At 40.3% G+C, this 12,316-nt stretch overlaps 1 protein-coding gene across 1 annotated transcript in view; it reads left to right on the top strand.

Moving 5' to 3' along the window:
* Positions 1-560: 560 nt before the first annotated feature.
* Positions 561-12,316, top strand: part of dlgap2a (discs, large (Drosophila) homolog-associated protein 2a) — a 119,264-nt gene continuing 107,508 nt past the window's right edge. The window contains exons 1-2 of the mRNA XM_026353774.1: positions 561-576; positions 1,165-1,212. The gene's annotated coding sequence lies outside the window, so the exon portion shown is untranslated. The remainder of the gene's footprint in view (positions 577-1,164; positions 1,213-12,316) is intronic.

Raw genomic sequence — 12,316 nt, 5'->3', positions numbered from 1 at the left:
GATGGAAAAGAGAAAGCTTCTAAAATTGACCCAATGTGACGTGACCACACCAGATTGACTGATTACAGTGACACCCCCCCTTCCCCCTCAACTTCAATCAAGCTATATTTTCATACTGCTTCCTCCCACTAGATTGTTAGTGTATCATATTTTCCTTCACACGCCATTTAACCCACGTTTGACTGTTTGAAGATTGAATCAGAGAGACGCAGTTTAAAATGAGCCTTTCACGCTCATGTGCACAGTGGGACCATCGTTTAGTGCTCCGCCGCTGAGATCGCAGTGCACAAGAAAGGTCTTAGATAAATAGGGAAGCTGCTTCTTTTGATGCAAATGCTGTGATAAATAGGTGGCCATTGCAACTCTGTAGCCGTGGGTCACAGCATGGCTCAGTGTTTTTCCTCTAAGCCCCACCTTGTTTATCTGCTTTGAGCTGCAGTTGATATTAACATCTCTCTCCTCTCTCTCTCCCTCCCTCTCTTCCCCCACCCTTTTTTGTTGTTGTTGTTGTTTCTTGGAAGGTGTTGCCAGGCATACTGCAGAAACATTGCTGTATCTTACCAGACAGGAACACAGGTAAGGACCAAACAGATGTCCCCACTAAACTCTGCAGTCACACACAGAGCCAGACGGAGAGAACCAGTCAGTGGGAGTAATGAGTGGGTGGTGATTCTGGGGGATGGATGCTCAGCGGGTGGGTCACATTTGTCTGTCTACCTGTTTTTTCTGTGTGTGTGTGCTCCACACATCTGTGAGCTCATGCCTCATCTGCTGGCTATGTAATATACATTACTACATACTACACTGCCCGTCCAAATAAAAAAGTCACACGCTCTAATATTTCTGAAACAGATTAACATCTATTCCACGACCATAGGATGTGTCCTCCGACATGACTGCTTAGTAACCAACGGGATACCTATTTGCTTAGTTGAATCCGGGTGGTGACTTTTTTTTTGAACAGACAGTGTATTTAAATCTGACTTATTATACACCTTCCTTATTATTTGACTAAACAATAAACTGGCCAATCTTTGGGGTTCTTGTAAATACAGTTTTTATTTGTCACATGGGATACTCCAGTATTAGCTTTCTTCATTTACATGTCAGAGGGAGGGAACAAAAGGTGTTCTGATGATGACAGGCTTCTTCACATCATTGCAGGTGTGAAGAGGTTGCTGATGAAATTGAAGAGCAGGGAGATATACTCAGGTACCTGGCCTCACAGTAATGACTTCTTCTAATCCATGTGTGCATTTAATTCTAGCAACTCAACATGTCCGCTCTCTCTAAGCAGTGAGACTGCATGCACATGTGCTCCACGCTGTCCATCCCACTAACAGACCCTCACTAACGCTGCCCCGTCCTCTGTTTTGCACTTTGCTCGGCAAAACAGTGCAAGACTGGTGTGTATTCTAGATAGTTCTGTTTCTTAGACACATAGCTAGAAATCGAACTACACGATGTGATGAAGAGAACAACAAGGGCACCGCGACCTTGGCGAGAAAGAGACACTTGAAAATTTGGTATGAGTTTTTGGTGTTAGAGCTTGGAACTGTGAGTTATGACTGATAACTGTGAGGCATCGCACGGCGTGAAATTAATGTTTGATGGGGCATATAAGCGAGATTATCTGCACTTAAGCAGATAAGGAACTTGATGAACCTGTAAATCAGCAGTTTTTGTGTTATTTAGAGTACGTTCTGTAAGCTTTACCTGGGCCAAATTTCAATCCAGTCCACTGTATCCCTTCTCTGTACAAAGAGGTGGCAGTCAGGTGGAGCTCGCTGGTATGGAATAAGCCTCTTTTTATGCCAGGCATGTTTGATCACTTACTGAAAAGTAAGTAAGCTGAAGTTTATGTGTAATATTTTACAAGACTTAACTTTGCCAGCAGGGTGAGTTGCTGTGTGTTTAGCTGAGGTGGCTGGCAATGGCTGCATGAATATGGAGAACCCAGAGGTGCATCTGTCGTCTGGACTTTTAACAAGGTGTTCTGTCAGAGTGGACACACTGAAATAACCTTATCATAATCCTATGAATATGGATGTCTGACGCTCTGAAACTGTGCTGCTGTGATTACAGCATACATGAGTTTAGAAAAGGGAGCTAGCTATATTTTTAGGTCATGATGTTAGTGATTATACGTTGGTGCTGTGTAACTGTATCTGCTCCCAAATTTCATTTCATCTTGAAAAACATTGCTCTTCCTTGAAAGTGTCTTTATTTTGTGGTGTTGCTCTGTCAGTGATCCACAGTACATGGCATTTCTCTTGAATACTCAGCTGTTGTAGTTTGACACGCGCCTAATTTGATTAAACTACTAAACTTCAGCTTTTTGCGGAGTAACTTCACCAAGACACAGCCACAATCAACCACTTTGTCATGTAGTTTCTTTGTATTTCTGTCTACCTTGGCATCCTGTTTCCATGGCAACATAGCATGTGGTGTCAGGAGATGCACAAAGTCCATTTTTTATAAGCATTTCTTCTCTGCCCTGATTGGAAGATGTGGGACTGTCGTATTTGCATATGTTAACACTGTATGAGACTGCTCATTAGTGAATGCAGCAGTGCTGAGGCAGGCTCGGACATGCCTGACGAGACACTGATTAAAACATTCAGTGTAGGAAGAGGGGAGGAGTTTCTGGAAAATGATGAAGAGACAGTAAGATTAGAGGAGACTTTGAAAGCAATGTCCATGAAACGATTGAAATCTCCTGCTGGTGAATGTGATCAAGACACTACATAGTGTGTATGTGCGTCCATGCTCCACTTCACTCTGTCTAGCAAGGGGCGCCCTCTCCTGGCCACTCTCTCCGCACTCACACAAATCCATCTCCTCACAACGCCTCCTCTACCTAGTTGCTGCTTCTGTTTCTCTCCTGTGAAAGCTTGTGCATATAAACTAGATGGATGAGGCTTATCGTCATCTTCCACACACTCTCTCTCACTTATCAGCGTGTTCCTCCCCTCATAATGTACTTTATTCGTTGTGCTGATGAGCTCTCAGTATTTCTATGCCACAAATTCACAGACTATTTCTATTTATAGACATTAATTAGTGTGTGAATATTTCACCAGTCTGTTGCCATTTTTCTTGTCTGTGTTGAATTTCTGGCATCCTATTATCAATTCTTCCTATCCCCACCTCCAAGCCACTGTCTTACTCCAACATGTACTCAGAACATTTTCCTTCAGCCTTCTGTCATCCTTTGCAGTATGTGAACACTCCTGCTTTGCATTCATGGCCTTATATTCTCAGTGAATTTTTCCTCTCCCCTGAGTCTCACAACCCACCTTTACAGTACTTTCGAGTGTAGTATTATTGTTCGTCTTGCATTTCTTCCTTATATTGATACTGACTTTCTTAAGGCACACAATATTTGTCAATGGTTGTGTATACTGAGTCTCAAACTATTGTTAATAAGGTTGGCATTAAGACATTTTTTTATTTATTTAATAGTACCGGTATCTGATTTTTTACTCAAACATATTTATTTTTCATTCAGATTAAACAAATGACAGTTCAAGAAAAATATGAGAGTAGAATAGAATATGAGACTGTTAGTATCTCAAAGTGACATTTAGATGGCATAATAATAAATAATACATTTTCATAAATGTCAACCAACACAGAATAAACTGAAACGGTCATGTTTTTCTGTCATTAAATGTGACTTGCCGACTTCAATGCTTTTAATAGTTGTTTAGTTACATTCTTAAAAATTGACTTTAATTAACTAACTCCACTTCTGCACTTCTGTAAATAATGCTTTAAAGAACCCCATAACATATCAAATTGGGCAACTTCTCAAGGACAATTTCAATCTCTCTTTGCAGTGTGAAAACATTTTTTGTAGACCTGCACTACTCGGTGCTTCTCTGTACCTCGCCTAGTCTCTTTCTGGAGTCACAGCACGTCCATCTTAATGCTTAACATGTAATGCCGGAGCCTTCCCATCCCACGGTGAACCTCACTGACATGGGAGTGAATCAGCAGCTGTTCTATTAGCTTGCTTAATTAATGGTTGAGCTGTCGCTTTCCCTCCGAGTGTGTCCGGCTTGCTTTTGTGAATGCGCACACAGACACGTTGTTTATGAACACAGTCAGTCTGTGCACCGTTGCGCAATGAGTCCTCCAGCACACTTGATATCAATCTGTAGCAAAGGGAGACAACGAGGGAGAGCCTGTCTCTTTCTGATAGCTCTCAGAAGCCTTGATGCCAACTCTGTGTGCTCTTCATGCGCACTCAACAAAAGCAAGACCCAGAGAAAAAGAGATCTACAAACTAAAAACGAGACGAGATGAACTGTTATTTGCAAAAGAAAAGAGAATGATGATGATGAAAAACAAGACAGAAGGATGAGAGAATGAGTGAGAACTGACAGCTTAAAGTAAGGAGGACAGTGGAAGTGTGTTTTCTGTGTGTGTGTGTGTGTGTGTGTGTGTGTGTGTGTGTGTGTGTGTGTGTGTGTGTGTGTGTGTGTGTGTGTGTGTGTGTACTAGCAGCCCTCAGGAGCTCTCCTCGTGTCTGCTAAACTCTAAACTTTTGTAGTAGATAATGAGTCCTGCTGTATCTATCCTCCTCAGCCTTCCCTACTTTTTACTCACTCCTGCTTTCTCCTCCTCTGCACTCCCTCCAGCACCGCCAAGGCGTACCCACTGAACTGTTACAAGAGTGGGTAGCTCTGAAACACCGCCCAGCCTCTGTCTCTGTGCAATTGGACTGCCACAGCACCAAATTGATTGTAAGCAAATATGACACAGAAGCATAATGGATTAGAGGGAAACTCAGCGATCGTTTCTGAACATCTCCCACGCGGTATCAGAGATCTCTAAACTAGGACACGCTGGTCAAGAAGCAGCTTAACTGAATATTTATGATACAGTGCCTGTAGACATTTTGAAAATAACTGAATATAAGTTGAGATGAGCTGTGGGACATAGCATTGTGTTTGTGTGTTAGGGTGCCACTGTGTGTACTGGCACCCACACTAATCAGTCACACCACTAAAATCACATGCCTAATATTATATTGGTTACCATGATAAAACATCTCTGATCCTTTGATGTAGGGACTCCCCAACACTATTCCATTATCATAATTTCCAGCATTATTCCTGCTTCCAATCATCTTCAAAAACTTACTGTTGACGTGCTGCCTAATATATATCTCACAGCGTGGTAGGTGATCTTGTAAGAGATAATTTGTGTATTCACTTCTGCCATCAGTAATGTCAGTGTTGTGGCAGATCAGTGTATATTAAAATGCAGTAGTCAGAGATAGTGAGAGGTATTCAGTGCAGGAATGTAAATGTAAGGCCTAATTAAGCTCTTATTTAAGTACACTATTTGCTCTTTTCTAGTAACATTCATGTGCCATTAAAAGAGACACTTTAGGTCAGTGTCTGACAGTGGTCTCACTAGTCAGGTTCAGCAGGTTTTTGACAGCACAGTCTGTGAGACTACAACATAGTTCAACAGCATTGCTATAGCTCCATATGCTTTGACCATTTGTATTAATATTTGTAAACTATAGAGGAAATGCATTTGAATCTGTGTGTTCAAGTGTGTGCGCTGCACAATTACCTGCCCATGAACTTGAGTGTGTGCTTCATCTCTCTGTAGGGGCTCCTGTCACTGAACTACACAGCATCTGACTGGAGGACAGCTGGTCTCTGTGGACTGTCTGTCTCAGATTGTCCCTGACATAATGAGCAAACTGGGAGTAAGCTTTGATTTAACGCTGAGTCACTCTGTTCCAAGCTGCTCATTAATGGATGAATGACGGTGGCAGGAAATGAAAGAAATAGGAGGTGGTCCTGTTATTTTTGCTGTGTTGATAAACCTCTAATTCCCTCTAATTCTTTCTGCTTGCCTCCTCACTCCTCCTCTTCTGACTTCAGCAGTCACACACACACACACACACACACATACACACACACTTTCCGATGGTGCACTCATCAGCAGACAATCAGTTCACAGGCTATACTCTGTGTCTCGACTAATGCCAGATATAGACGGTCCATTTTGCTCTAATGCTTAAGAGCTATGGCCTCCATCCAGACACTCAGAGCTATAGCTTTAACCCTGCATTAAGATTCAGTCTGTGGGAGGGAGCAGGGATGAGCATCTTCCACTTCCATATGTGCTGGAACAGAAAGATCAGATTCAGAGAGAGGCTGACGTTTAGCGGCACGTAAAATGAGATGTTTAGGAATAGCACATGTAGCGTGTTTCATGCATTTAAGTGACTGTGTACGTAAGAGGCAAGAAGACGAGTGAAAGAAAGAGGCATGGGCATTTGTTCCTGGAGGAAATTTGGGGGAAAAACAGGCTGCTACCTGAATGTTAATACCAGTTGCCTCCGTAGAACAGCTAGATCAAATTGAGGTTGTAAGGTGACAAAGAGGGATGATTGTAAAAGCTCATCTGAAATCTGTAGAGTGGTTGACCAGCTAGATAGTGCAAACAAAGTTGCCCAGTGTTTGTGTGTGTGTGTGTGTGTGTGTGTGTGAAGGTGATAGCGAGAAATAGCAAGCTGTCTGCTATGCTCTAATGGTCTCAAGTGTCAGACTTTATGTGAAACTCACTGCAGACTTTGTTTCACAGTTTGTCTGGGTAAAGTGTCATCCAGCACTATTGTACATGTCAGAAATTGTAGCTGTCAAAACGAAGAAGCTGTAGACTTTCCTTTTCAGTTAAAAAACGCTGTCTTTGATGGGGTTTGTTAACACAACATGTTGACTGTGCCACAGATCTTAACATGGAATTATTGGCTAGACTAGATTTTCCTTGTCCACGTGACTTTTTCTGTCTGGGTTTGAATGCAGGTACATTATCTTATACCTCTCTGTTTCACCCTAATTGTAATTCTTTTCACAGTTGGCCACTGGCGTACAGTTGTACATTTGTATTGATCTTCCACAGGTTGGCATTTTGAAGCATCAAGTGCATATCTAGCACCACTAGCATCACTTTACCAGTCATCTCCCCCCTCACTTTTTAAAATTCCAACTGAGCTCTTTTCTTTTACTGTTTCAGGTTGAGTCATTTCCTAAAAACACTGTGTGTTCTTACTGCATAACCAAAGGAATCCAGATGGGAAAAAGGAAAATCTTTACACGCTGTACTGACTGAATTGCTGACTTTTTGACTATATCTCAGATACAAACTGCCCTAACTTCTAAAATAATTTAACTGCGTGTACTTACCAAAGGGCCGATTAACAGTCAAGGATAATTGGATTCATTAATATTAATTCTAGAGGGTTTCACAGAAATTGTGGTTTAATTACTGTATTTTATGTAGTATAATATGAATTGTCAGAAATATCAGATTTCTACAAAGGAAATATGTAATTATACATGTTAGACACCTCTTTCTATCAACAGAATCAAAACAGCAAGTATTTTTAGGAGGAACGTGTCGGTGGTGTAGAGTGCTGTCACATTAGTACAAAATCTCCCATAGAAAGTCAAACTGGGTTACAATGTGGTGATTACTGAGGCCGTAGCATATGATTCAGATTCACTTCTTAGCCTCTTGCAGCATTTTACCTGATGTTCTGAACATGTTTCTCCCACTGCAGCAACTACACTAATGTTACTCCATTCATTTCAGGCCTCATTATTAGTGCGGTGGCTGGGCTGAATAGATGGCACCCGTTTGGCATCATGCCTCTCTGACACCTGACAAATAGAGTCTAACTGAGCCCCACCTGTTTGTCTGAACATGCTGCAGGCAAACAGTTGTATGTCTTTTCTCCTTTATGCACAGCACTTATTTGTTTTGTCTCTTCACATTTATCATTGTGTGCACAAAAGCACACTCACTCTCGCACACACACAGTCACACACACACACACACACACACACACACACACACACACACACACACACTCAGATATGTCCGCTGCCATTGCTTTATAAAAATAAGTAAAATGAAAACTTGCAGAGGCCCATCTCAATGCAAACATTTGTCTTACTGTTTGCACTGTCAGACATTCAGGTACTCAGGAGGAGGTGATAACTCACACTATCACCTCTTACTGAAAGAGGCATTTTCTCAGCCTGTCAGGCAGCATTGTTGTCTTTGCAGACTTTACCACAGTTCAAAATTAGTTTTTTGGGCTATTCCTCTATGACAGATAACAGTGACCATGTCTGGTAACAAAATCAGTTTGTTTTCAGAGGAAGCGACATTATCTGGAGGGGTTGTAGCCGGTGTGCCAGCGACTGGCTGTCTGGAGAGGCTAGCGTGATTTGATTAGCCAGAATCACAGCCACAACAAATACAAGACAGGAAGTCAAATATCAACATCCTGCTTTGTTCATAGCTTTGATTCTCTCTGGTGTGTGATGGAGAACAAAGATGTGAAGGATTAAGGGCTGCAAGTACAAAACATGTAATTTTTTCCACTCTTTATAGAAGAAGACATTGAATTTACAATTATAAAAAATGTTCACATGGAAGCACATCTGGAAAAGAAAAAGAAAACCAGGCTGCAAAGATTATGAAGTACAAAAGAGTTCCTTAAGCATATTACCAGTTTTGTGTGCAATGTCTCAGAAGCTTAATGTTTGTGGAAAGGTTGTACCACTGCATAGATACTGCTTTATTTACAGCAATGTCTGATAAGCATCGCTTTAGCCATTTTGCCTTATAAACTCTGGACAATGTCTGGAGCATCAGGCCTGGGCATTGTCCTTAGATGCCCAATCCATAATCCCTACAAGTCAACTAGAGAGTATGGATCGCAAAATGACAAGCACATTGGATCAGTGCCTGTCGCATGGTAGAGATGTTGGCAGCATTCCCCTTTGTTTTCTGTGAATTCTCAATTACCTGATTAATTGTTGCATGGGCATGTCAGACATTACACTAGGGAGCTACCCTGTGAAAGTCTTCTTAATGTCTGGTCCGACTGCTTTTGACATTTGCTTTCTCACATATAAAGTAGCTCCTCTGGCTAATCTCTAGATAAGTTCAGTTGCAGTGCATGTCTGAAAAACAACCCAAGGACTTTTTGACACCTTATTTGACTCCTATTTGTCATTGACAAATAGGCATGACATCATGTCATTGACATCATGTCGGTTTAAGCCATATTCTGCTCTTTATGCTGCCATCTGCATTTACCAGTCTCTGTTCACTGTCTGATCTCTTTGACCATAAGGTTTTTCTTGGGTTTGTGCATCAGAGGACTTGTCTCCACCAGGCAACTAAACCACATGTTCAGTTGGCCAGACCAGCCAAAGCCATTTGTTGAATATAATTGAATGTGTTTATGCTCAGAGGAACTGGCTCATCAAGGCCGTTCCTCCACTGCTCATCCTTGAAAAAATATAATCAGAAAAGCAGCATGGAAATCATCCCTCACACTGTTTATTAACAGGCCTTCCTTTCAAGGACACAGAAAGTGAGGCATCAGCTGTAATTCTCTTTGAAGTTAAAACTGACTCAGTTCTTCTTTAATATTAAAGTGAGTGTATGTCGAAGATTTTTTTAATGTGTCGTCAGTTTCTCCTCTTTGTCACGGGGAGTCGTTATTTTTGGAGTTGCCTAGTCCTTATTTTTTCACATTGCCACACACATATTGTCATTTTTGCCTCTTTGATGAGTTCTCTGTAAAGGCCTTTATTACTGTTGCTTATGGTGTGGGTTGTGAATTGTGTCTGTGTGTGACATATTTTTCCTTGTGCAACATTTTGATTATAGAAACAATGGCTACTTTTATTTCAGTTGAATAATAAGTTAATTGATTAGTCATTTCAGCTTTGCAGCAAAGCAGTATAGGAAATAACTGGCTCAAATCGTCCTCAGTGACTCTGTAGTGATGTCTTGTCATGCATCTCGCACAGCTGCCATCAGACCACCAACAGGGCAGATAAAAGACGACGAATGTCACCCTGGTTCCACAGCTCATCAGCGTGATTCACTGCTCGCTGTTAAAGTTTAGTGTGTCTGTAAGAGAACGTGATAAACAAACACCATGAAAAAAACATCTTATGGAAAACCTTAATTTAATCATTAAACCGAGTTCTCAGTTCTAAAGCATAAAAGGAGAAGTACTATGGCTTGTGTTTTTGATCTTCTTTGAGGACTATCTTAAAAGCCTGGACATGCTTCTTTAGTCATAGAAAATTGAGCAAAGATCTTTGATTCTATGACAAGCAGCAGCGTTATCCTTTGAAGATTAGAAAGTAGTGTTGATGTCCTCTATTAGTGCTGATGTTCTGTAATTTTGTCAGAACACTGAAAAGAACAGAATTAAACTTGAAAAGACAGAATTTAAAAAAAGACACTTAAATGGGAATAAAAATGGTAAGAGACAAAGAGTAATATCAGATTTTAAAATCATTATCAAAAATTGTCCTATATAATAGCAGGACATTATTGAATATTAACACTAAAATGTAAAGAAATGAAAACCAAAACACAGAAAACATTTGCTGCTCAATTAGTGGTAAACTAAAGCTAAACAACTATCTATTTTTTTCCTTAAATTTAAGTGTGGATGCTTTAATTTGATCATGCATATAACGTCCCACATGTTAGAACTGCTTACAATTACTTCAGGTAACAAAAAATTTCAAAAACGCTTTCCTCAGTCTTTAATTTTCTAGGTTATTCTCTACAAGACAAATGAAAATTTCTGTGCAAGTGATCCGTTGAAAGGCAGCACTTTATCAGGCAGTTATTGCTACAATAAGATGAAAGTCAAGTTTAATATGAACATTTGATTTGACCATTATTCTGTGCACAAAGAAATGAATAGTTAATAATTGTTTGGCGTGTTTTATGATCCATTTACAAGCATTTGATTTAATAAAACCAGCAAAAGATAATGACAATACACAAGTGTGCAGGTGTTTCCAGACTTTTTCTTTTAATTTACTGTGGTTAGAATTCAGCATAATGAAATTAACTGTGCCAGAGGTGAAGAGATGCAAATTGTTACTGCCACTGTGTTATATTCTTTGGTTTCAGAAGACCAAAGTTGACAGTAAAAGTGGACAGCCTAAATGTCAGCAGTAAGATTTATCACCTTTTCAACGAGACAGCTGACACGTGATGCTCTGTTCCAAGCCCTTAGTAGTTCAGAGGCCACATTGAACTTAATCAAATTGTATTAGATAGTAAATCTCCTATAGTGCTGGCTAGATGGTTTATTCATGCGCCGGGAGAAATGATTGGAAGAATATTATAGAGCAGCAAATTCAGTTCCTCTACTGTTGTGATATGACAAATGTTTGACATTGGGCTTTCATCCCCTCCATCCCACAGTAACCTTTGTGAGACTCACTGCCAGAGACCCCCCGAGCAAGTCGATGAACTAGCAAAACACACAGTAGAATCTTTTTAATTTTATACTGGCTTAGGAAATCGAGATCGGCAGTTTTAGAATATCAAATGGGCAGTATAAGGAACCAGTGACTTTTGTTTTCATAACTGGATTGTTGGATTTCTGCTCAGGAACAACATGTTGTTTATAGTGCTGGTAATGTCCTCCTCTACTTTGATCCAGACTCAATTAATCAACAATTACTGGATGGATTGTGATCAAAATCTGTACAGATGTTTCCAAGAAGGTTAATCATACTGAGTTTGGTGACCCCCTGACTTTATGTCTAGTGACAGCATGAGCTTGTCATCTGTGTTTCTGAGTGATACAGTTATCTCCAACTATTTGAACATTATGATAAATTTGAGAATCCCTTGTTTCTGTAGCAGCACCAGCTGGTGAAAGTCTTCACTTATTTTCTGAGATATCACTCTGTCTACAACATAAAATCATTCAACGTTTTTACATGAATTGTGTAACACCCTGGATAGACCCCTTAGAATTTGGCACAGGTCATGGTGCTCAGGGGATGAATTGTAATAACTTTTAATAGTTGACCTTTCATTTAGCACCTGGCCAAATGTTAAAAATGTTAATTTCCCCATTACCTTTAATTTATCAGCAGATACCTCCTATTAATCTCAGGTTTGCTCTGTTTTTAGTATTGATCAGTAAACATTTGCATGCTAAAATGCTAATCTAACTGCTTGTGGGCATGGTAAACATATATTCTATAGATTTAACTCAAACTGCCAGTGTAGCTGTAGACTCTAGTTTAGACTATACAGTATTTATTTTAGAAAACGTCCTAAAGTTTAGTCATAAAGACAAACATAAAGCCACCATATTACAAATCATGCAGGGCTGAACACAAAAACAAATACTGGTTTCCTCGATTGAGCAGAGGAAGAGCTTGTGAAAGCAGCACTTCTTCTAAAGCAATAAAGGCCAGACAGTCATGAAGAC

Source organism: Anabas testudineus, chromosome 12 (assembly GCF_900324465.2).
Source record: "Anabas testudineus chromosome 12, fAnaTes1.2, whole genome shotgun sequence".
Taxonomy (NCBI): domain Eukaryota; kingdom Metazoa; phylum Chordata; class Actinopteri; order Anabantiformes; family Anabantidae; genus Anabas; species Anabas testudineus.
This window is presented reverse-complemented; position numbering and strand designations above follow the sequence as displayed.